Genomic DNA, 25,100 nt, shown 5'->3' with positions numbered 1-25,100 from the left:
TAACATATGATCTGTGATCAGTGCAAGATTCAATGGGTCACTTTATCAGCAGGTACTAGGTAGCAAGAAGGAGGTATGTGGGCTTCCTGTAGTAAAGTGCTTGGAGGGACTCAGCCAGAGCAGTATCGGTCTTGTTTGATATAGGCAATTGTGCTGTGTTTTAAAGCCATCAGCAGCTACTTTATGGCAAGTATGCCTGTACTTGTCTCGGGGAGCAGAGGCTCTACTTCGGATCTGATTCAAAGCCATCCACTGAGGGGCTGTGCTCACCCCTTTGCTCCCTGTTACACTCTGGCAGTTGCTTCACATGGATCATTCATTCAAAACACGGCCTTAGCTCATTCTGCTTCAAACTCCCTTCATTCTTATCCCATGCAATCAGTAATGCTGCCTAAAAAATATGAATGAAATGTGATCCTTTTAAGCTTTAATTGTCAAACATACAAGCAGAATGAGATTTATCCTTTTCAACTTGCATGAAAATTTTTGAATGGTAAAACTGTTCCTCTTACTAACAGTACAGATTTGCTAACCATTGAGAGGGAAGAGTTGCATATAACTTATCATAGAATCATAGAATGCCCTGTGTTGAAAAGGACCACAATGATCATCTGGTTTTAACCCCCCTGCTACGTGCAGGGTCTCCAACCACCAGACCAGGCTGCCCAGAGCCACATCCAGCCTGGCCTTGAATGCCTCCAGGGATGGGGCATCCACAGCCTCCTTGAGCAACCTGTTCCAGTGCGTCACCACCCTCTGTGGAAAAACTTCTTTATCTATTTTTATATAAAAAGCTCAAGTAGACTCTGTTTTCCACCTTTTTGGAAAACAGTATCTTCATTTATAAGCAGAAGGCTGTTACGTTTCTTCTTTATGGGACTGTTGCGGGGCAGGAGTGAAAATGGTTCTCCAAAAGATCATATCAGGGCTCAGGATGAATTTGTCTATCAGAAATTGTGAATATATGAAATTATTCATTAGTGTTAGAAGATTCCTGCATGGAAACTAGCCCAAGTTCCCCTCTCTCTCAGTTATTAAAATATTAGAATGCACCACATTAATGCCTAATCCTCTCTTCTACTAGAAGAATTATTTCCAGTTACAGATTGGCAGTTTAGTAGGTAAAAGATGATAAACATAGTGTGGTGCATTTGTTTTTGTGATTCTGTGATTACATTTATGTCATCAAAAGACAAGTATGATCCTTTAATGAGGCAGGCGAGTAGCAGGAGGAATAAAGAGCAGGGAAAGCAGCTGGCATGCAGGAAGCAGATACTTGCTCCTGCTGCTTGGTTTACATGGTAGTGTAGGCATCAGCTTCTCACAGGAGTCGTACTAGAGCTTAAAACCAAGGAGGGACTTCCTTTCGTTAGCGGTGAGAAGAGACTAAGCCTTTCAGGCTCCCTTTGCCTATTGAGAGGGCAACTGTTGCCCTCTGGCGTTTACTCTAAGGAGAGCGCCTGTGGAGAAGTGCTGTAGGGCCAAGGCCTGCCTGCTGAGATGCCTGCCATCCAAGGGCAGCAGGTGTACAAGGGACTGAAGAAGTAACAGGTTTGCATTGCTTTTCTTCTTATAATATCCTTGATACAGTTGTGTAATCAGAAATGAGCATGAGGACAATAAAAGGTATGCTGTGCTTGCTGTAAGAAATTGCCCAGGCACTGTACTGAGCTTCTGTGCTCTGTGCCTGCAGTTCCTTGTAGGTGATCACACAATCCTGAGTGCACTCCTTCTGATTGCAACATCTGAGTGTGTGCTGAGATGCACAGCAAAATCATGTGAGAAGATTCCTGCGTGGCTGAGTTCATTTCTGCTACTTGGTGGCAGGGGAAGTGAAGGTAAACTAGGCAGCTGTTTTGACTTCCGAGGTGACTGAAACTTTTCCTGTGTCTGGGAAGCCAGGGGTGTTAGAAGACCTTTCATTCTGCAGGATGGGTTCAGTCTGAGATATCTGAACCAGAGCTGCTCAGCATGCAGCTGAGAGATTGCCTTTGTGTTTCGCATGGAAATGGAGAATGAGATGCATAAATGTGTTTCTAAATTATTACAGAGATGAAATACTGAAATGTCCTTCATGCAGAGAAATCAGAAGATATGAGTTAATGTGGAGTGTGCTGAGACTAGGCCCAACTCACTGTTGAGAAGAGAAAAGGGGTGAAGCTTCGTAGTGAAACCTCAAAGAGCAGAAACCTCAAAGAAGTGTGTATCAGGTGTGCTTTTTCCACTCACAGTCAAGTATTCTTTTGAGAAATCATGCTTACCTATAAGCTCATAATTGCACCTTAGCATAAAAGTGTGTGTAGCAGGTTTGCTTGCTTTTATTTATATATATATTTTTAAATGAACCAGTGTTCAAGAGGCACTGAACTTGCAGGATGTCTCATCATCTCTTTCAGGGCTATTTTGTTTCTCCTTCATTCCATTCCTGCAATGATAGCCAGGATGGTACGAAGGATACTTGTGGTTTTCATTGCTGACCAAGCTGTAATTATTAATTGATGTGTATTTTGACCTTAAGTTCTCTGCTACTTGGGTACAGATTGAATGGTGTATGCTATGTATTTAGGGAATCATTTAAGGTGGGGAATCATTAAAATGCATCCTAAGTGACAGTTTGACACAAGCTGGAGCTGTAGAAGCTGACAGGTGCAGGATGGGAGAGGAAGGGAGTGAGGGATCTGTATTAAGCAGTGATGCTGAATCCCATCTGTGGGATAGTAGTAGTGCTACTCATGATGATTAAAATAGGACTTGATTTCTTTAAGTAGATGTTAAACTGGCTTAAAAGACTGTAGGATGACAAAGACCCTTGTGCCTTAGAGCAAATGTGTTCTTCAGAGAATGGTGATGGGAATCTGTGACAGTCAGTCTAGACAGTCCCTGAGCTATTACTGCTTCAGTGACTGCTGATGAGGAAGCAGCAGAGCTGTGTGTGACCTCAGGGACACTCAGCAGTAGCTCCTGAGGGCAGCTTGGGTCATTGGCAGCTGAGCAGATTTCTCTCTGCTTTGCATAGATCTTTTAGAGCAGTCCATCCTTCAAATCCACACCTCTCCAATTAGAGAGAAAGATGTGGTGAGGAACCGTGTCGAAGGCTTTATAGAAGTCTGGGTAGATGAAAAAAAAACTTGAAGTTTTACAAATAAATGAAAGGTTGTGCTAAATAAATGAGACATTATAGCTATAGTGCTTTCCTTCCTATAAAAAATCAGAACCCCTTCCTTCTCTTCAGCTATGAAAATCTCTTTGTTGGGATTTTTCTTTGGGCTGTTTATTGATTTCTTTATTCATTTATTTTGAAAAACTGTCTGAAATGCAACCCAGTAAGTACATTGAGTACTGAGCTATCAGGAGTTTAAGCACTGCTTATGCAGAAGTGTGAGTTTTCTCACTAGCCAGCTGTGGAAGCAAGTAGAAGCTGGATGAAAGCACTTCAGAAGGAGTAGGAAGAAAGCATTGGACAGAGGAGCTATACAGGTAGGAAGCAGTCACAGTGGTCTATGTGCAGAAGGCACAGTGCCTGGCTCTTGTCAAGATTCATCATATGGCTCGCACACAAAAAAGAGCTATTATCAGTGTGAGTAAGCAGAAAAGCCCTGTTTCTTTTTCAGTCTTTAACAACAGCCTGAAGCATGTTTTCAGTGAAATGATTTTATGGTTTCTCTGGAACACATTATAGCCTGGATATAAATTCACTACTGGCTGGGATGCCTTGTAGGGGAAAATGGTGTCTGGGAGGACAGGTTGTGAACTGACAGATGACATCACCCTGAGCAATCAGACTGGCTGTGCAGCTGTGCTGATGTCATGCAGCTGACTGCTTTAAAGTTTATGTCTGTGATATTACAGTCAGTGTAACAATAACAACAGAGATGGTGGGAGGTGGCTATAGATCTTTTAGATGAAAGTGAGAAAGAAGACAGTGAAGTACAGATGTTTATTAAAGGACCAGTGACTTGTGCTTTCTCAGGAACTCAGCAGTAATTTTCCTGTTTGTGGAAGTCTTCACTATTCTGATAGTAAGAATTATGAATGTATTTCCTTTTTAACCGTCTTGGAAACACTGAAGTTCCCAAGATCTAGCTCCTGGCAAGTGGCTGAGTTGCTGAGTTGACAAAGGGCAAGTAACACAGTGAAAGAGCTTATCTGGAGTGCTCAGTTTTACTGCCTGATTTACAAAACTGAACATCTTGTGCTGACAGTGAGAAGGTTGCACTGTCATGAACATAGCTGTGCTGCAGCAGTTGTTCAGCTGAGGCTTAAGTGACATTAATGAGATCTGCAAGGACTGTGGCTCATGTGAACACAGACTTCACCAGAACACGTCCTGTATTCAACAGGTTACAGGTTCAAGAAGGGCCATACTGTAGGTTATTACTTGGAATATAACCTGCTTCAGAAATGCAGAGGGTTTTTCTTTTCATGTACTTGGTGTTGCTTAGATGTTAATAAAACTGCTGTCTGCATTCCTCCTGTTTGGTGTTTCCTGCAGCAGGCAGCTGTGTTCTGCCTCCTGGCTCCGCAGTGGATGTGTGGATGCAGGAACTCCCTGAGAGCAAGGGAGAAATAGTTCATTCAGTCTCTGAGAGAAGGATATGTCCAGTGGGTCACTTTACAGCTGGTCTTCTTAAAGTAAGGATTTCTTTCTCTTTTGAAGGGTTAATTAGTCAACTTTTGGACTGGGGCTTTTTGCGTAGTGTTCCAACTCTTCTGGAGACAGATTTAAAGAAGTGAGTAAATGCAGAAATAGCAACGTTATTTGTAATATTCTCCCCAGTTAAAGTGCTCTTGACATGCCAAATAAACTCCTTATCCTGGATTTCCTCTCAAAAGAAATAGTCAATAACTTTAACTGTGTCTGAAATATGTTTTGAGAGGATAGGAAAAAACCTTTTCTTGAGAGAACATTGCTCATACTCGGCACTAAGTAGAACTGTCCTCTGCAAATTGTTTGTGCTTCATCAGTAACGGTTGCATGTGGTGTCTCAAGTACAGAAACTGCAGGAGCAGCTCTGGGAAAGCTGATTGCTTACAGTCCTGGGAAATTCTGATGATTCTGGCAGCATAGAGGGTGACAACGATTTCCATTGGAAAGCCTAAAGTACTTAATGTACTTATGTCTTCATACAAGTAGAGCAGCCCCACAGGATTTCTTCTGAGCATGAAGAGGAGGAAGCCTTCCCTCAGCACCTGAAAAGAAGGGGAAGCTGACTTTAGAGAGTCATTTTCTATAGCTTGCTTGAGATTTGTTGAAGCTGTGCTGAATTACAGTAATGTTCAGAAGGGAGGTGCAGGTAAGGTAATGCTGCAGCTGGTAGTGTTGGTTGAAGAAAACCTGGACAGAACTAACCAGCCAGTCAGGCTATTTTTAAAATAGGATCATAGAATTGTTTGAATTGGAGGGGGTCTTTAAAGGTCATCTAGTCCAATTCCCCTAGAGTGAATGGGGTCATCTACAGCTGGATTAGGTTGCAAAGTATTTGTATTTTTAAAGAATCCCATATTCTCCCAGCCCCTTTTCTAAGAGCTTAAATACTGTAAGGTGATTGTAACAGCTGAGAACTCTGCCCATTCTGGTCTGTAGGAGAAACTACTATACAGGCTTAGAATGCAAAAACATGAATGCAAGCTTGGGAACATGTGACAGTGGTGCTGGGTAACCTGGCTGGTTTGAGAGAGCAGCCTGCTGCTGATGTAAAATCTTGTATCTATTTCATGACTGGAGTAGACTGGAAGGAGGCTGAAGCAAGGTATGAATCACTAACTTTGAAAGTAATCACAGATTTAACCCACTGAGAGTGACAGTGTAGTAGTCACTTTTCAGAGACAGATGCTGTGAGCAATTACTTTGTGCCAGTGAAGTATCTCCTGTGATGGCAGGCAGTATCCAATTCAGCCCTTGGCATCACAAAGCTGAAATGAAACTACTGCTTTTTCTGGTGAATGTGGAAACAGATGGCAAAGAAAAAAAGAAAAAAATCCACAACCACACTCATTTCTTACAAGTATATAACCAGTGTGTTGGTGCTCCTAATGAAAGCTGCAAAGAAATGGGTATGTCATTGGTCCTTTGTACCACCTTTCATATGTTAACCATTGCTGCTCTTTTGGTATACTGTTGAGGATGTAATAAATTATTTTTACTTGCAATAAAGGCAAAAGAGATCACAAGGGAAACCCTTTTAGAAAGATCTCAAGTTTGGAAACCTTGTGAACATTGTCGGTGATAAGAAACCTAAGAAAGCCTGTAGTATTAGATGCACTCCTGACAGTAAAATTCTTAATACACTGATTAAGCACTGGAATAAATGATGAGAGTGATTAGAAAGTAGTTTAATTATTATTTTTTTTAATGTAATCTTGACACGCATATTGGAAACAATGGGACTGTGAAGTACACTGCTTAGAAATATCTCTTGGCTAAGGTTCACCAGAATGTGGCAAGTAGAATCATACAGTAATTTATATCTATGAAACAAAAGACAAAGGTTCATGATCTTGGCCTACATGGTAACCCCATGTCTGAAATTTTCCGTATGTGCAGATATTTTATCTGCCAGGCTCGAAGCAGATGTTTGGAAAAGAGACACACACAGGCTGTTTCTGTGTATGGTTAGTTAAGTTGATTGCAGCTAGTCGACTTTCTGAAAGGACAGTCCTAAGGAGGTAAAGTTAAAAAGCTAATTGCAGATGAATTGACATCATTCTTGTTTATATGATGAACTAATGAATGTTGAGCATGAATATTCTCTGTAGGATTAAGAATTTAAAGAGGTGATGAAAATATATTCCGTATATAAATATGTATGCTTGCGTTAGTGAAAGGGAGCTTTTGTGCATGAAGAAAACAAGCTCATCCTGGGGATATTTTGGAATAAGAAAAACTCCTGGCATTAAGATATATGTAAATATAACAATTTTTTTGAGGAAAAAATTGCTTGTAGTATAGGTAGTATTGTGCACAACAGCAGGTACAGTCTTGAATCTCAGTCTTACTTGTCAGCTAGTCAATGAAAAGAATGATTCTTAAAGAAGTCTTGTTAATATCTAGTAGATACTCCATCTAGAGTACTGTGTCCAGGCCTGGGGCCCACAGCACAAGAAAGATGTAGAGCTCTTGGAATGGGTCCAGAAGATGACCAGTAAGATGATCAGAGGGCCGGAGCATCTCTTCTATGGAGAAAGACTGAGAGAACTGGGCTTGTTTAGCTTAGAGAAGATAAGGCTCCAGGGAGACCTCATTGTGGCCTTCCAGTACTTGATGGAAGCATATAAACAGGAAGGGGAATGACTATTTTCAAGGGTGGGTAGTGATAGGACAAGGGGGAGCTTTGTGGATTCCAGTGGCTTTTAATGTAAAGGGGAATTCTCCCTCTTTGCTTTCCCCCTCCTATAGGATTTGTCTACATCCACTGCAGCACTCCAGTAATGGAAGCCATCTCATATGTCTCCATGACCCTCTCCAATTTTACCAACTAGTTGGCAGAGATGCTTTTGCCCCACTTGGGTGGATATTGCTTATTCCAAGTAATGATCAAGCTTCAGAAAGGACCCTGCGGTCATAAGAACACCCTGTTACCAACACCAGCTGTGCAACCAATTCGTGAACTGCAAAGTCTGTCACTTTTTTACTCCCTTAGGGCCACGCACTGGAAGAATCAAAAACACCAGTTGAACACTGAGTGGCTGTGCATCACTGCCAGAGCCATCTAGCTTTGTCTGCTTCTTCTGTGGTCACCCCTGGCAGTATCCTTGGTGCCTAGTTGGTAGAACAGCAGGGGGTAATGGCTCTGAGGTCTACACAAGCCTTTGCAGTCTTTCTGAAACATCCTAGATCATAGTAAACTTCCATAGACAGTGTATGCATAGTGTGTACACTTCCTTCACATGTGAAATCAAGTTCTTTGTGTACATTCCAAGGCAGCTTGATTAGAGGTAAGGTTTTATGATGAAGATGGAAAAAGACACATCTAACTTGCACAAAATCTTTCAGCAGAACCAGGATCTTAAGCCATAGGTTGGTTTCTCTCCTTTGTTATTGTCAACTGGAGTGTCTGTTTGTGATGGAGGTCTTGTAAGCTTTTTTTTTTAATATTTATTATTTAACTAGAAAACACTCTACATTTTAGTTGATAAAATAAATTTATTGCACTCTTGCTGCAAAAATACTGTGAATAAGGAGAGAGACTGGCTGAAAAACTTTATTTTTAATTCAAATTTCTTAAAAAAAAAAAAAAAAAAAAAGAGAGAGAGAGAAACATTTATTTCCTGACCTACCTTAAGATATATCTCTCCAAAGCTGTGTAGGTTGAAGGATATAAATCATCTAGACAAAGATCTGCGCCCTGAATGCAGTTAGTGTGGGAAGCTGTGCATTCTGTTGTGGTACTTCTGGTAAAAGGATGATGTGCCACCAGACCAGTAGCTGAAACCAAACCAAGCCAAGTATTTTCTTTAGGAAAGTTTATTTTACAGCTCTTTTAACACATAATTAAGCCATCTCAGAAAGTCGTGCATTTCTTCTAACGTAATTATGAGAAAGCTGTTTAGTTAAATTGCTTGTCGTTGTCTAGACATCCTACTGGAATCTCCTAAGTTGGAATTCAGTTAAATGGAGAGATTTTCTGTGGTTCTAGACAGACGTATTTGGCTCAAGAGTCTTCTAATTGAAAATGTGGTTTGGAGGAGAGCTAACTAGGAACCGGTAAGAAGGATAGGAGAATGTAGCTGGTTTTGAAATTAGATATCAGATAGAGAAGAGCAATTGGAGAATGTTATCACTTCCAGGGATGATTGTATTCCTGAAAGGAAACAAGTTCTATATAGCAATGTGGCTTGGCAAGAAATGAGAGAAATGCATATGATGGCCTGTTGCTGTCCCTAATTATCTCACTGCTCTTTGCCTCAGCAACATCCAACATTGTTTTAGTTTTAGCTCTTCAATTTTTTTAGGGCATAAGCCATAATATCTGATAGAAGCATCCTTTCGAATGTTATGGTGTTCAGAACTGATTATCCTCTGTAAGCTGCTTACATCTCTGGGACAGTTTAGCATTTAAGTTAATATTCACATCATCAGCTCTGTTTATTTCTGCACTGTTGGCCTAGCATGCAGATTTAAATGCTGGGTTCTGGGAAGCAGGAGCACTACAGGAGTCCTGGCTCTGCTGGTGCAGTATCAAGCGCAAGAAACCCCAATTCCAGTTGAGCAAATGTCTACCTATCAAGAGTAATTACTGAGATTTTTTTTGGGAAGTACCCCTGACTAAATGGGGAGTTAACAATGCTGAATATTTTTTGGTTTGTGTCTTAAACATGGAAATGTTGGCTGCTGCTATTTTCGAGACTAGAAGTGAAATTAAATACTCTGTTAAGTATTAGCAGATGCTAAGGAGGTGGACAGAATAGGGAAGGAGCCTCTTGTGAGCAAATGGTGAGATTCAAAACTCTAAATAAGTCCATGTACAAGCCATCATCTTGGCTAAAGTGGTTTTGCTGATTAAGTTCTTAATGTCTTTCTGGAATGTTTTAAACCAGATACTGATTGCCTTAGAGGAACAAAATAATCCTGATGTCTATCGCCTACTGAGGAAAAGGGTCAAAACAAAACAACCCAGGCTGAATTGTCTTCATATGTGTGTATATATATACACATGCTTTTTTGTAGGTTTGGGGATCTTTATGTTTTGTTTTTGTATAAGCACGTATATTTCATATCTGTGATGCTTTTTTCTTTTTCCTCATTATTATGATGCTGAGTATGGACTACTGCTTCTTATGTTGGTAAAGTGGTTGAAATTGGATTAATACTGTACCAGTAGTCATCCAGCAAAAGGATCTAGTTTTTGTTAGAATTACATCTTTTCAGTCAGTGACCTATCAGTGGAGGAAGAGGAGATGTATCCAGTTATCTGACCTCTGTACCAACATGGTAATGCTTTAATGACCTCACACTTATCATTACACAATTTGCAGGTTCTGAAACATGAAATGGGATCAAGTCTACAACTATGTTTATGATATGAACTTGGAACATCCAGTTTGGAGTTTTGGAACAGTACAGATGAGGTCTTAAATCCAGATTTTATTGCTATATGTTTTCTAATTTTTCTATATTGTTTTTGTTTTTCTTCTTCCTTTAAGGAGCAAGAAATTGTTTTGTGATACAGAGAAAAGTCATGTTCTCGGACACTGTTACAAAGAAACTCCATGTTTTCTTATACAGAAGCATTTGTATTTGTAGTTGTGGTGCAGGACTTACTGATGTAGGTAATGGTGATGGAGTTATGTTGCCATGTATGCTGCAATGCCACTAGCAAAGGTAACAAGTGAAATCATAGATTACAAGTAGAGTTCCTCAGGGGTCTATCTTAAGACATGTCCTGTTCAATAAGAGAGAGCCCAGTGAAGTCCTTTTGCCAATGTGGTGAGGGAGGTGAAATGGGTTAAGAAGTTGCTCAGTTGCTTCCTCTCCTTTTATTCCTACAGAACTAGTGTAGGTGAACCTGGTCTGTGAGTTGGTGTTGGTAAGTACATCTAGGTCCTAATGAATAGAATTCGTGATGCCAACCAGCCAATTTGCTTCATGTTTGTTTTTTTCCTCCCCTTCTGGAAAATAGAGGACATTTCCAAGCAAAGGGGATATTTGCAGAATGTTCTGTAGCGTGCTACGCCTTCCTTTCTGGAATATTACAACAAAAGTGTCTAGCAGGTGAAGACATTAAATCAGAAAGTAAAAATGGTAGGAAAAGAACTAATACTAATAAATATATATTTCAGTTTGCTTAACACTTGCTCAAATCACTGACAACTGGAATGAGAGCACCTTATTAAGGCAAGATGTAATTTTCATGTCTGTCTCAAGGCTGAGGTTTGTTGTATAAATTGGACCTACTATTTAATTTTACTTCAACCTCACCTTACTAATATAGGTAGAAAAAACAAAGCAGTTTAATACATTCTTCTGGGAAAAATCTAAGAGTATTCTGCTATAGGATGCTGAAGAATAACTCTAGTAAAAAACCTTGAGTTTAATACACCCCTGAATATGTTTATTTACTTGTATCTAGTTGGAAAATCAGTATTCTTTATAAACAGTAAATATGTGAGAAAAGCATCAACTTTCACTGTTTTATTTAGCTGTAAGCTTTTCTGCTTTTACAGACTACTTTGTATGTTGTTTTTATTTTCACAGAATTTTCTATTCAAATAAAATTATCCCCAACAAGAAAAAGCTGTATTATTATTTTACATTAAGTTTCTATCTACAGATACTGTGGGTAAAATTTTTGAAGATGTTTTTTGACATGCAGTTATATTCTTCCAATCATTTTATGCTTAGTTAACTTCAGAGCTGTACTCAGGTATTTTTTACCCTGCTAAGTACCTTGTAAGAATAAAAGATATTCTGAATCTCTTCCCTAAATTAAAGGAATTAGCCTGAATTATGTTAGCGAATGAAGGCTTGGAAATCTAGCTCATTAATAGGAGCTTACTGTGCTAATTAAGTGTGTGTATATATATACATACATTAAATATCCAAAACAGTAATTTTTCTTCTTTCTCTTATATTCCTAATGTAGTGAGAATGGCAGTTCGCTACTGAAATCTGAGAGTTGTAAGAATGGTTTTAATTGCAACCTTGCATGCACTGGGGCTGAAATGGTTGCCTTAATAATTGTGTTACTACGGTGAAAAAGCTACCAGTCAAGGAAAGAAATTGCCAAGGAAGTTTAGGAAAGACTGTAGGAAAAAACTAATTTAAATAATGTACAAAAAAACCTCAGTTTTTCAGAACTGCTTTTCTGAAATGTTTTAATATAAGAGCAAAAACATTATTTTGTTTGTCTGTAAGTCACGGACCTCTTTTAATTATTTCTTAAGAGGCACAAATATTCTTCCAAATATATTGTAAGAAAGTTATTTCACAAAAGATGTGAGAAAAATCTGCTAAAAATATTGCTGAAGTTTTAATACCCTACAGTGAAGAGGTAATAGCATTGTAAAAATGACGACTGTTTCCTTAGGGTAATGATAAAGTGATTTAAAAATTGAAGGCTGAAATTGTTGCCATATAACTGCCATCCATAATTTATCTTAAACAGAACTTTGTGAGCTATAAACAAGTCTTCGCCATTGATTGTATTCATACTTGGCGACTCCGTAATTTACATTATATATTGCATATTTATATAACTTCCATTATATCACAACTGGAGCTTACCTTCTATTTTACAGGACATAAATATTGTTAATGAAATGCATAGCTGATTTTGTATGCATGATTGTAATTGCAAGCATATGTATCCCTAAATGTGAACATAGTTTATAGTGCAGACCTCGCCATAATGTGATTCTGTCTTTCGACCTGTTTTCATGAATGCTTGTTTAGAGGCAGACTTGTTACAAAACTGCTTACTCAGATACTGAGGGACTTAGGAATCCAAACAGTTAATTTTTTGTTGTCTTTGTAGTGATGATAATCTGATAAGACCAATTGATCCTTCCTGGGAGTGGTGAAGAGTCATGGCAGGGACAATTATTTTTGTCGTACAGATTGGGAAATGAAACATGCTGCAGTTTTAGTGTTGTAGAATCACGAGGTTGGAAAGGATCTAAAGGATCATCTGGTCCAACTTCAAAGATTCTCCCCTGAGAAGGATGGCCCGGGTGTTCAGTTGTGCCAGGAAGGGACAGAGAGAGGAAATTCAGGCTGCTGCTTACAAGGACACAGACTTAAATAATAATGAGTAACAATAAGGGTGAGTAACAGAAACAACTAAGGTGGACTCAGATTTAATGGCTTTCCTGGTTTTGCAACTCATTTAACTAGAGAGAAATGTAAGCAAACTTCATGAAAATAGAATTAAGGTGCTTTTCAGCTGACTCCTCCTGCATTCAGTAAAATCAAAAGTTCTGACACTTGAGAATACTTAAGGTATATCTATTGTAGGGCTGCCTCACTGTGTCCTTGAAATAAACAGGCATTTCAGTGACAATAAACTATTTTGCAATTGAGCAGTGGAGGGCTGCCCAGTTTTGTACTGTCTCTAGACTACCACATGATGGCAATATGATTTCTGTGCTTAATGAGACAGGAACTAACTTCAGCTGTCAGCCTTGTGTGAAGGGAAAGGCTGATGGAGATGCCCTTTGTCCTTGGCAAAGACAGGATGCGTTAGGCTCACATCTCTTATTATATCAATTAAATTTTAAATAACTAGAAACGATGTTTTACTGATTTTGATCAAGTACACCGTGTCAGGTAGTACCATAATGACTTTAGGTTCACTTAATACTCCTTCTACAGAAATAACTGTACCTTATAAGAGGTTAATATGAAGCATGTGCCCAATAAATGAAAAACCAAACTGCTCTATTTGTCCAGATCAGTATATATTTCACAAATGTGACTGGACTTCAGTTTTGAATTAAATAGCCCTTTCTTCTTTCCTCAGTCTAAGTGTTTGCATGGTAATATGGCTTGGCATTCATTGCTGGGGTAAAACTTCTAAAAATGTCGATGACTGTAGGGCACAATAGTCGTAACCTGTAAACTGTTCATAATTTATTTTTTTTTTAATAGCGCAGTTTTTGACTGCATGTTGCAAAATTAAGTGTGATGTTACCTTGCCAAAGTCTAATGCAGAAGTTCCAAGAGCGCATAAAGGAAATAAAATATTACTGGCTATGCAGTTATCTTTGGACACTCTCCAGTCTGAAGACATTTTTTCATTGTAAACTACCAGAGGTCTCAGTGTGAGACCATTTCTTTGGACCCACCACAGGGTCCCCATGAGTGCCAGACCCAGAAAGGGAGGAGAAATATTGTCAAATACTCTAGAAAACCCAGCAAGTGTGGTCTCATCACCATATAAATCCCTGCATAGGCCAGTTTTGCCGCATGGTTTCTTTTTCAGGGCTTCTTTTTAAGACTCTGGTGTCAAAATTTTAAGTCAGAATAAAAATGTGTGAAGGATTGCCCTAGGCAAACATGTTTTCAACTCTTACTACAAGTTTGTAGTACGTTCTTGCTCAAATTGATGATCACTTTGTAATTAACTCAATTATTTTCTCTTTCAAGGAATAGCTGGCTCATGCCAGGTTGTTCAGTGTCATGTATCAGCATGCATGTTGTTCATCAGTAGATACTGGCATCAGAAAGTTGTACATGGCTAATGTCAGTGAGGTAGAATGAAGACCAAACTATCAGCGAACCTTTTAGTTTTATCTATGTTACAAAGATAAGGAGAACTTCTAAGTGTTTGCTGTCTCTGCAACATAAATGCAGCATTCCTACCCAGGAGATAACTCCTAAGAGAAGAGGACAGTGAATGTCTTGCAGTGACAAGAAGATCATTACTTTCATGGCCCTGAGCACCAAGAGGTGCACCCACTACCTGTGTGTCCAGGAGATCCATTTTTAAGGTTAGGCTCAAGCATTCATTTTCTGCACTATTCTCTTAAGTTCATAGCATAGCCTTAAACCCATCTTTGGACTTACATTGTAGCCTTGCCTCAGACCCTACCTCTTCCTAATTGGAAGTGGCAATTGGTGGCTGTCTTGGCCATAGTGACTATGAAGAACCTGGGTTTAAAATCTTTGGTAATTGGAGGAAAGCTGCTACCAAAACTGCAACATTGGATATGGGGAGAGAAGACTGCATGATTCTCAGAGAACTACTTAGTAAGATCCCTATAAAAACTGCTTCTGAAGATGCTGGAGCTATTAGTACTGGTCATTTTTTAAGGAGGTATCCTAAGAGAAAAGCAATAGGCAATTGAAAAATGTTGGAAGTCATGCATGCAGGTCAGAAGGTAGGCACAGCTGACCAGGAATCTTATTGTAGAGCTTGGCAGAAAAAGAAAGTATATGGCCAGTGGAAGGGAGGTTGAGCAACACAGGAAGACTACAGAGATGCTGTTTGCCATTGTAGGGATAAGATTCATGCAGACAAAGCTCCGTTAGAGTTTGGGCTCTACTACTATTACTGTGAGGGACAACAGAAAGAACTTTTAATTTAAAATATATTAACAGCAAAAGGGGGACCAGAGATAACATTTATCCGTTACTTGATGAGCACAATCACTTCTCTAATAGGGATATAGACAAAGCAGATATTTAACGACTTCTTCGCTTCAATCTTTAACACAGGCTGTGGTACCGCAAGTGACCCATGCTAGAGGACCATGATAGCACTAATAATAAACTCAGAGCCAACCCCAAACTGATGCAGGATTTTCTACTCCAGCAGATGTAGAGAACTTTCTGGGGCCTGATGGGCTTCATCCCATCAAAGAGGTGGGTGATGTCCTATGAGACCTCTTTCAACTGATTTTCAATGGTCTTTGGTCCTAATTGATTGGAAGTTGGCAAACGTTGCAGTTTTCAGGAAGGGCAGAAAAGATCCTAGTTATAACAGGCCTGTCAGTCTCACTTCAGTGCCTGATAAGATTAGAGATGTTATTGGGAATTTCAAGAAAAGCTCCTGAAAGTCAGTGCAGTCGCTGATCACAGCCAACATAGGTTCACAAGGGGAAAGTCCTGTTTGGTGAACTCAGTGCTCTTTTATGACAAGGTTACTCATCTAATTGACCAAGATAAAGGAGTTGATGAAATTATTTTAGATTTCAGCAAAGCTTTCAATTCTGTTTCTCACAGTATTCTCCCAGACAAAATGTTCAGCACACAGCTAGACAAAAACATAATGTGATGGGAAAACAATTGGATGGTGGGTCAGGCTCAAAGGGTTATGGTAAATGAGGTTACATCAGACCGGTGGCCAGTCATTAATGGAGTTCTACAGCGCTCCATTTTAGGGACAGTTCTCTTTAATGTTCAGAAGTGTAGTTTTCTCAGTATACTTACTCCTAGATGTTGTGTCTATATTGTGTGTAGAACTAAAAGTGTGTCCCTGTCAAGGAGAGTGTTACTATTGAAACTTAGGATGAAAGTATGGGAGGAAACAATGCTCAATTAATTTGCAAAACATGTTCAATTTGCTTGCTCCGTCTTCCTTTCAGTACTTCCAATTTCTCCTTGGAAACAAGAGAAAAGGTATTATGACAATGTCATGGTTTTGTGATTTTTTTTTTTATTTTTTTTTTTTATCAGTATTCCACATCATAACATCATGTAGAGCCCTGGGTGTTATAGAGTTAATGCTCCAGTTCCATGGATTGGCCAAATTTCCAGGTGCCCAGTTCTCAGAAGAGAAGAGCTATGTATCCTAGAAGACTTTCTGTTCTCATTTTCTGTTTGGAAGGAAAGATAAAAACTGTTTGCAAGTCATGAGATGTTCCTTTTTTCTTCCTTTTCTACTCACCGCTGCAGTAGAGTGTGCCCTAGCCATCTCACCTTCAGCATTAGAGTAAGGCCTTCAGGTTTTGGTCAGTTCCTTTTATTTGATTTATTAGCCTCGATTCCAATTATATTGTATTACAGCATGCTATCATACACTCCAATATCATATTTAGTAAATTAACAATACAAAACACTCCAATATCATATTTAGTAAATTAATTAAGTAAATTGTGTGCCCCGGTGGCGCAGTGGTTAAAGACGCCGCCTTGCAACACTGGGGCCCAGAGTTCGAATCCCCCCTGTGGCGCAAGTGGTAGAAGTGCCGCTCTACTACACAGAAGCTTGAATCCCGGGGGCTGGATTCGATGATCTCTAAGGTCCCTTCCAACCCGCACAAAACTATGAAACTATGAAACTATGAAACACATAATGGCTTGAAACAGCCTGTAAACCATTGACAGACAGCAGCAGTAAAAGTTGTGTTTGCAGTTAGGTTTGAGTGATGCCACTTATAAAGCCTGCTGTTCTGTTGCTTTTCAGCTATGCTTTCTCCAGAGCACTGTGGGAATGACATTATAGAAATGGGAGGAAGGCAATAATGGGCACTATGCTGAGATTCTTAACAGGTATCTGAACAAAGAATTTTTCTTGTCTCAAGATTATATGTTTTAGTAAAGGGAATCTGGTTTCTCCCAAGACAGAAACTGTAGAAGAGCTGAGGAGAGAAAGCAGAGAAGTGCACAATTATTGGCTCCATGCAAAAGCAATATTCTGACTGGTCTAAATTGAAGAAACCACCAATGGTAAAAGCAGTACGATAGCCAACACAGCAGAACCAGCAGGAGCTGTGACTTTCAACTTTGTATTTGGGGAGGGAATAGAGGGAGGGATATTCCATGCTAATGGGAAAGTTCCTCCTTGTCTCTTGAAACTGAAAAAGTAGCACACTTACTTGGCTGGTGCAAGCTGGACATTGAGTATTTTGCCCTATATGGGAAACTGGTAATCACAGCCTGAACCTCTGATTAATCAGCTGAGGCAAGTGTTTGTCAGTTGTGGGAGCACAGGTGAGAGTAATTTAGCTGTGCTCCCAGAAGGGGTGGAGCTTGACTCCACCTCCTCTAGACCTCATTTAAGGGCTGATCACCACTATGGCAGTATCTCTTGGAGATTGCTCCTTGGTGGAGGTTGCCTCAGTGGTTCCCGGCAGACTGATGGCTTCCATATGGGTGAGTTTTTCCTCATAAATAACCTTTTGGGTATTTACTACCATCTTTTCATTATTGTCACCATACATGCCCTAATGTCTTTTTTGGTGTTGTTTTAAAAAATGCTTTAGAATGATGAGACAGTGCTGTGAGCATAACTCCTCACTTAGGGATCTTTTTGTTGTTTTGGAACTGAAGTGATGTGGTTTTCTGAGCTACATCAAGCTTCATGTAATTCTCTCAAGGTTGAAGGAAGTCTCTTAGAGGTGCTTTGTCTATGAATTCCCACATTCTCCTTCTCTTCTTGTTACGTCATTCTGTAGCAGTCTAGAAACCTTCCCCATCCAAGCTTGCCCAGTTGCATCATGAAAATTTTCATTTGAAGCTCCTGGATTTAGATAATAGCCTTTCAACCTTTTGAATCTTCCTGAGCAAAACACCTGAGGTAATTATGAGCCCACTGACAGCTGTGTTTGGAGCAGTGGACTGACTGGCAGCAAACTTTAACAGGAGTTTACTAATACAGCAATATTTAACAAGAGGTAAAAAATATCAATGGAATGGAAGCTGGTAGGAATATAAAGGTAAATCCTGGTAAGCTGATAAAATGTATTCATTTTAAAGTAGTGCGTTTTTCACATTTATTGGTTTGATGTAGTATTTTCTTTCCTAAAGGAATTAAATGACAGAAAATCAATTGCATTCTAAACTGTTCAGAGGTTTATTTCTGACTTGTCTTGGTGTAAATGCAGCTTAAGGACTGTTTTCTGACCTGTAATAGTACTGAGACTACCAAGTTTCGACTACAGTTCTAATCACCATACACCTTTTAGTGCACAGTGTCTGCAGTCACAGATAGCCCTTCATGGAGGGATAGGTAACCATCACTTCCTGCAGTTGGTAGATTGGTTTACGTTTATAAGAGGGAAAGAAGTTTGTGTTGTTTGCTTTTGATGGATTAGATCCTGATAATTAACAGCTGGTGAGTGCTGTGTATCTAACAAAAGCCCACAGAGAGCAGGAGGTTGCATACTGTTCTGGCTGGCTCCTGCACAGTGACGGTTGGGATGCAGTGACCTGCTGTGCTGAAAGCAAGCAAAAAACACATCAGAGCACAATGGAAGTCTTGGGGATCTTCAGTGTCATAGACTTGTGATAAGAGTTAAAGGTGACATACTAACTAAGAAGCAAATACATTTTGGAAAGGTATTTGATAATTGATATTTCATAATTTAAAAATATGTTAGGATTCAGCAGCTGAAAACAGGAGTCATGCTACTGCGGATTGAAGAAGTTTTATTTAGTCATGGAATAAATGAACTGTTGCAAGAGATTGGGAAAGGGTTGTAGTGGCTTCTGTACTGGCAGAATTGTCCATTCAAGTGTGGTTATCTGTCTGAAAGTTGGGGCTTTTCCGATTTTTCTAGAGAAAGTCCGTGCCCCATACTTTGTATAATGGACCAGCCCTTTCTGATCTTAATATCTGGATGCTAGAGCATCAGGAAAAGTGTCTGCTCAGTACATCAGCTTCAGTTCTGCTTTTGATTCTATCAGTATTGCTTATGGCTCCTAAGCTCAGTGCTGATGGAGAGAATTGGCCTGCTGCTTCTAAAATTTATGGCACTGGTTGAATTTTGAAATGATGTTTGACATTCCAGAAGTAAAATTTGGAAAGGTATATATTTTTTTTCTGTAACAGATTCTATATTTGTTGGCTTCAAACGTAACTGGAGGCAAATTATAGAAACCCATGCTTCCATGTCATGTTTTTGTTGAGGAAAAAGTTCTCAGTCCTAGGGGTCTGGGTCAGGATATCATCTTTTTTAAGTAAGGTTGCTGGTAAAAATAGTGTAAAAAGAAAAGAAACTTGAATGGCGGAAGAAATGTTCTAATGATGCCAGTGATTCAAAACAAGCTGTCTCTGGAAAAAAATCTGTAAGAAGTTAGCAGTGGGTTCTCACAGCTGACGAGATGGTTTCTTTGTCTCCATTTGAGGTCTCACCTTTTCCATTTCCATCCCAGTCTTCCAACTTACACATGCCTCTTCTTAGTTTTGTTGGTATTTATCCAATAGCTAGTTTATACTATACTGCACATGAGCATCTCTTACAGAAGGTAACTGAAGGTAGGGGTAATGTCATGTGCATTACCAAAGACTATCTTCAGCCTTGCTCTGTTCCAGCAGGCATCCCTGTCATAACAAGGAAGGGTGGGAATGATTGAGATCTTTTTAATAAAAAAAGACAGAAGGATGTTTATTATGTATGAATAACAATGATTATCTTAAACACTCTCCACTATTTCTCAAAAAGTATGCAGTGGAAAAGTAGAAGCAGTCCTCTTGAAACCACTGGGTTTTGATACTTTTGGCTGAAAATCTAGAAATTGTTTAACATTGAAAAATATTAGAACTTGAAAGGAGAGGTGACGGAAACCAATACTAACCTTCCAGTTTGAATAGCTGAATTTGCAATCCTCGTGAATTTTTTCAATGATCAGTCTTAAACTGAACACATTCACTGCATTATCTGTGGATAAGTGCTTTTCTTTCTTCTGAAACATGATTTTAGACTGGACAGAGTTGAAGCTGGCATCATTCCCTTTGCTCCCCGTGATATCAAAGTGCACCATATATTTTAACATTTTAGTAGCTTCTGCCAATAAAAACAAAAGCTATAATTAATAGTCTCAGCAGTTCTGTTGCCAAGAGTTCCTGGCCACAATTCTTAGTTTGTTTTATTCTGCAGATGCATACCTCTGAACCTTGTTAACAATTATTTTTTTCCCCGCCAATTATTAAAGATTACTGGTGTCCAAGGATCTCGACCTCCTTCAAAATAATAATATTTTCTTGAAAAAATATTTTTTGAGACAAACTTCTTGAAGAAACTAAGATTCTTGTTATGGTTAAAGAACAGTCTCCTACATCACACAACCAATTGTTCTAAAATAATTTTGACCATAGAATTGTGTTTCAGGAAGGGTATGTCAGACTGCTTAGTAATGACTCTATACGGTAAGTATATGGGTTAGCAGATCGAGGTCTTATCCCTTTGCTCTCAGGAGCATCATGTAATTAATTGCCCTAACAATTTCATCTCTTGAAGACTGATAAAAGGACTTCATCAGCAACATGATATTTTAAAATAATTATTCAAATATATACTTCATTTCTATATGTATGATCTGATTTCTTGCGGTGGAGATAGCTGAAGAACAGCTCTAGCGCAAAGTCTTTTGGGAAGCAGTAATTTTTCTTTTCTTGCCAAATGAATAGGTCTAGCCTTCTTAAGGGATTTATTTATCCTGTATTTGTGGAGTTAGACAACGTAGCTTATTGAGTTTTATTGTTTTTCGTTTCTTTTTTTTTTTTTTAAATATTATTAACAACTGAAACTTACTGAACTTTCTTTTGGTTGATTTGATGATATACAAGTGTTCTCCTACTGTGTAAAAATGTAAGGGTTTTTTTCCCCCCTGCTTTGCATTCATGGTAGTTTTGCTACAATAGCATAAACCATATATGAGTATGACAAGGATTTACTGTCATGTTCAGCTCTTTGGTTTTCATCCAGCTTTCCTTCTGCTTGTATCTTTTTTCTTTTTTTCTTGTGACTATGTCTCCTGTGGAAGCCTCAATGTGGGTGGTTCAAGTACTGTATCTGATTAAATGCATCTGATTAATGAGCACGTGTCTGAGATTAATACCATAATAATTGTCTTGGGTAGACACAAATTGTTTCAGGCTATTATCTTTATCTGTTGTAGAGATTTGTGCTTAGTAGCTGAGCTGAATGAAACAGAAACCTCAGGCTTATAAAGAAAAAAGAATCTTCTATAATTTGTTGTCTCCTCCAGTAGTCTTCCACTTCTCAAAACTACAGTTACTTGAAGGGAACTAGTTATATGCCTCATTGAAGCATTCTCTGAGTGTTTGAGAAGTCCCAAAAGGCACTGCTTATGTTTCTCTGAAATGTGGCTTTATTTTTAAATAGTGTTCTTCTTCATGTGCTTCTTTGTTTATCTGATAATATGATACTTTCATACTATCCAGGTGTTCCTTGTATGCATTTGATACTTGCTATGCTCCTGTATAAGGTGTCAGCATTTCAAGTTCTCCTGTTGGAAAGGCTGATGTGATTCAAAACTCAGTTTTCTTTGGTCTTTCAAATGTGTTCTACCGCACTTCCAGCTCTTAAGTGGGTGGCATTCTCAGTTTTTACAGAATTTGCTGTATTTAGTCTTAAAGCTGTCACTTTAAGCATCTCTGTAAATCTTGTGTTTGAAGAGAGAAAGTCTTCACAGGAACGAGCTGCCTGCAGTAGAGTTTTAGACGTTCTGAACTGGACTTCTGCTGTCAGGACAAATGTTCACTTCTTATTTGTATTTCAGAAGTAACTTCTAGGACATTGAGTGCTTGGGAAGATAGCTTGAGGGTCTATGGCTTGTTCTTTATGTCACTGACATAAAGTTGAATTGGAGGGATAGAGAAAAGGTTGTCTCTTGCTCAGTAACCAAATGAGGTATGCATTAATAAAATAATAAAAAATCCAATTTGCTGATTTGCAATACCAAGTAGGCCACCCAACCTGCTGTAACAGTTCCAGCACCAAGTAATGGCACCTGTTTTGAGCAAATAGAAAATGATCTGTGGAACAGTTGGCTAGCTTTAAGGCCATAATATGGAAAAGATTACTAATCTTAGATATTATGATTTTTAAGGCTTGATTATATTGGTTGCTTACAACTTTAGTTTTCTCCATGGTTGCTCGCTCCACCAGCGGTAGCAATTTAAAGACAAGTGAAGACAGACTGAAGCTCTGTCTGTGCTATTGTTAACAGCACCTAGGCCAGCATGACTGTTTATAACAGTGAAATTGGCAGAGACAATACAGACAGCTCCCAGCAAAACCTGTTTTTCTCTCTCCTCAGTACCAGCCTCTGAGCTTTCCAGGTGGAAAGCAAATCTCTGTAGGCTCCAAAGTATTTCCAAGTATGGGAAATGGAGTGGCAAACAGAGCTTTGTGTACATAAAATATTCTTGAAGATAGTTATTACAAAAATGCATTAAAATAGGAATTAGCTGACATTACTGTGAATGATGTTGTCTCAGTCCTGCAGCATAAGTCTAAGTGGTGGGAGGACAAAAGGAAGTGGTAACCCACTTGCTATCACCCAAGATTAAGTTAGGCTTAAAATGTAGTCACAGAAGAAATTTACACATGATAATGGGTGCATTCCTACTTTTAATTATCCTTTAATGAAGTATACCTCTAGAGTTCTTGAACTGCCCCAGGAGGAGCTTCTACTGATGAGATGTCCAGGGAGACTCTCCTCCCAGACAAGGCTTTCATTTCCTATTTTTCTCAGGAGTAGCTTCAATTTAGAAAGGTGTGCTGTGGAGATACAGATGAAACTGGTTATTTTGTTCAAGAAACTTTTACCACACACAAGGAACAAACAAATAAAGCACAAACAAACAAAAAGCACTCTGCAAGCCAGATATGCACAGCCTAGGAGTATTCAGCAATTCTTTACCAGCTACAAGAACTAGAACTTAGAATTCACGTGTTAAGCTTTAATATGCTGACATCCGTGGTGAGATAATAGTTGAGACAGGTAAGGAAGTCATTGGTCTTCAATGTTCCTTGGAACAGAATGACTCTTAGTGGTTTTGAGTTGTCATCTTTCAGCTCTAAACTTCTTGAATTAGGTGGTTCTTTTGTGTCCCACTCCTGAACTACTCTTGTTCTTTGGAGTTGGGGGGAGAGTTCCTGAAGATTTTCCTTAATGGTCATTCTTAGAATTAAGTTAACAAATATGTCTTTGCAACAAGAGAACAGTGTTCTGGAGGATTTCTATTCTGACTCATAATAGCAGTTCGGAATACTCACTTGACTGCTCAAATTCAGATTTGGAGAGATGGAGGCCAGGTTTTCTGTGATTACTATATTTTTCCAAAATAACTTCAATTTGCTCATTTTCAGGGCATATAACAAATTCTGTTTCTAGCTTCAGGTTTTATTTAATGTCAACTTTTTTCCAGGTAAAGAAGACAGAATAAGAATTCCCTCTGCTCAACCACTGCTAATGCATTCTGACAAATACAAATGCTTACTAGTAGAAATACTCATTACTGACTCTATCTACAGTCTAGCCAGTAAGAAATCACACTGATCCTCCCTTTGTGCCATCTCCTTTTGTTATGCCAGTGCAAGGTGATTCCATGTTCTACCTTGTGGTGTCGTTATTTTCATAAGTCTACTTCACTGGCTTGCTAGAGAGCAGGCATCTTTAACATCGCTATCTCCAAAGAGGTGAGTGTAATTTGCCTGTAATAGAACTATGACTATTGGTAGCATGGATGGACAGCAAAGGAGATTAATACGTCACAAGCTGCTCGGGGAAGTGATGAAGTTGTCATGCTTGAAGGTGTTCAAGGAACATGTAGATGTGGCACTTATCAACATGATTTAGTGAGCATGGTAGTGACGGATTGATGGTGAGACTAGATGATCTTAGACATCTTTTCCACCTTTAATAGTTCTATGACTTTTAGTCTCGGAGGTGTCTATGGAAGGTTCTTCATGGGTGCTGATTAGCAGAACTGAGCTTTCTGTAGCCTGTGGCAGGAACCAATGAACAGGAAACTATGTGTTTTCCATGTACTTTTTTAGTGAAAACATAAGTTTTTGACTTCTTGACAACTTTTCATTACTGCGACTTTATTTTGATCATATAACCACTAAGGAAAATGTTACTTTTTTGCCTCCTCCTCTTTGAAAAAAGAAAATGCAGTGAAAAAGTCAATATATTAACTTATATCATGAAACACTGAAACCACTTGGAACTACAAGCTCTCTCTATTTTCATGACTTCTTGCTGTACTTTCCCATTTGTGTGGTTTACCAACAAACATGCATCCAGCAGGACTGTGCGTCTGTGAAGAGGAGAGCTGGCAACCAGAATATTCTGTGTAGGGAAATACCTCTCTCAATTTGTGTGGAAGAACTGATGGGATGTGCTATGCTAAGAAAAGTAAAACTGGGAAATTAAACACTATCTTTAAATAGAAATATAATCTACTTGCTGAGGTGATCGCATTTGGGTACAGGTAACCATGTAAATGTGGAAATGTGTGGTATCACCTAGCTAGTGGATCTTGTGCTTCAGCCTTCTTGGACTAAAAATATGCCCCTACTGAGTCCACTGAACTATTTGCAAGCTGTTTTCTGAAGTCAGCATATGGAAAAAATTGTAAGTCTTATGTTGAAAAACCTTTTTCCCTTCTTGGGTATGAGATCTTGTGAGTTCTGGAAGGCATGCATCTGCAGTCTGTTCTGATGGTCTGAAGGAGACCTTGCCAGTCTACATAAAGCTGGCTTTCACAACAGTCAAATAACTGTCAGGGTGTGATAAATACTAATAAAAGAAATGAAGGAAAGACTTTAATTAAAGTAAGAGTTCTACTAATTGTATTTGAGACTACACAGAGGGAGCCCAGCACTGGATATATTTTTCAAACTGTTGGAAGAAAAAAAAAATTAATTACAGTCCCAGTCACAAGTTGAGGTCATTTATTTAAAGGG

Source organism: Coturnix japonica, chromosome 2, assembly GCF_054131305.1.
Source record: "Coturnix japonica strain WE chromosome 2, WE-NBRP24, whole genome shotgun sequence".
In the NCBI taxonomy this organism is placed as follows: Eukaryota; Metazoa; Chordata; class Aves; order Galliformes; family Phasianidae; genus Coturnix; species Coturnix japonica.
This window is presented reverse-complemented; position numbering follows the sequence as displayed.